Genomic DNA, 1,884 nt, shown 5'->3' with positions numbered 1-1,884 from the left:
CTGCCGGTCTGGCAGCTGAGGCCCCGATACAGCGGGGAAAGCAGCGCCTACAGGCCGCCTCAAAGGGGCGGTCTGTAACGCGCCTATATTCCTGTATCCAGGCACAAAATGGTTACATCTGTGCTGAGATCCACCAGCGTCCTCCAGAGAGCTCAACGCTCCTGGGTTCATTTTGCATCTGGCGATTTCAATCCTGCCCATGCCCTGCAAGGCCTGGTTATGTGGGGAGAGTGCTTCAGATGCTGTACCATAACCTGGGTGAAGGTAATTAGCAATGCAGATGGAGAAAGCATCCAGAAAAGGGCAGCAGAAAAGGACCTAGACACGCATAAGGGAAAATGGTGCACCTGTTCCTAACAGAATACCAGCTAAAATGTATTTCCCGTGCACGAAACCGCATTTTCTGCAAAGGAAATATCATCACCTTTATCCTGTTTTCTCATACCTCGGTCCACGTTTTGTTAAAGGGGGGTTCTTCTCAAATTGAATTCCTGGAAGATTAAATTTAATTTCCTGCAAGCCTCTTTATACCCTCCTGCCATGTATTTACGTGGCACAGTGCCAGTTGCCCTATGGCTCTCCTTTTTTTACTAGTCAGACATAAAAACCAGGCCAATGTTTCGGCTGCTAAACCCATTTTAGGTGTCATTTTTCTCACACACAGTTAATTAAATTCCATGCCTTGTTTATGGACGTACATAATAAGAATAAAAAGAGATTCCACACGGCGTTGCAGACAGAGGATGCAGAACAATGATAATGCATTATTTAGGCATCATCACCATCATACTTGCTCCTTCTCCTGTATTTGGGAAAGGTATTTGTTAGTTTCAAGGCAAGAAGAGCTATTCTGTCTAAAATGTTCCTCTTGGGTCTGGATTTTTATGCTTCTGGTCAATATTCAGGGTCACACTGTGTGGAGATTATCGCACTGCGTTCTGAGAACGTTCTGATCACGTGATGAGAACGGAACGCATTTGAGAATACCGCACGTATGTGTTCCAATCGGGTTCTCAGAACGCTTAAATGTGTTCCAAATGTGTTCCAGGAGGGAGCGGATTTGAATGTGTTCTGAATGTGTTCCCAGAGAGCTGAAACGTGATGAAAACGTTCCAAGAGAAGTGTGTGCGGTATTCTTATCCGTTCTCAAATCCGTTCCCTCATTCCTCTGTCTTCTGATTGGCTGAAAGAATGACAGGCAGGGAGGGAGGCAGGCAGGCGAGCGACTGCAGTGAGGGAAGGTGTGTGTGTGTGAGGGGGGAAAGAAGGAGGGAGGGAAGGGAGGAAAAAGGGAGGAAAGGTGGGACAAGGAAGAGAAGAGGAAAGCAGGGAAAGAGAGGGAAAGAAGAGACCAGAGCAGAGAGCAAGAGGGAGAGGGTCTGGCTGCTTCTCCGGGGGTCTCTAGTGTCATGTCCAGTGGGGCTCCTGTGCTGTCACAATGCAGGAGGCAGGGATGCCCAGGACCTTCTCCTCCTTCCCTCCAGGAGGGAACCCACAAAAGCTCCTCTGTTTGGAGCACCACACAAAAGCAAGCAAAAAACTCCCAGAATTCCATAGCAAAGAGCCAGACAAGAGTTAAAGCGGGGAGGGAAGCTCACAACCTGAAGGCACACATTACATGCACACACACAGGAGCAAAAGGGTGTCAAGCTGCCAAAAAGGGGAAATGGGATGACAGCAGAGGACTCTTCTTTTCTAACCGGTTTAAAGAGCTGCTATGGCTGCCGGGGCTCTGCCCTTGGCCCAGTCCCCTCCCTGGCAACTTGCTTTCCTTCGGCTTGAAGGGACCTCCATGGAGCTCCTCCTTCCCTCAAGGAAGAGGGGACCAGGGCAGAGAGCAAGAGGGAGAGGGTCTGGCTGCTTCTGCGGGGGGCCTCTGGTGTC

This window comes from Sceloporus undulatus, chromosome 8 (genome assembly GCF_019175285.1).
Source record: "Sceloporus undulatus isolate JIND9_A2432 ecotype Alabama chromosome 8, SceUnd_v1.1, whole genome shotgun sequence".
Classification (NCBI taxonomy): domain Eukaryota; kingdom Metazoa; phylum Chordata; class Lepidosauria; order Squamata; family Phrynosomatidae; genus Sceloporus; species Sceloporus undulatus.
The sequence above is the reverse complement of the archived record's forward strand: the minus strand, read 5'-3'. Positions refer to the sequence as shown.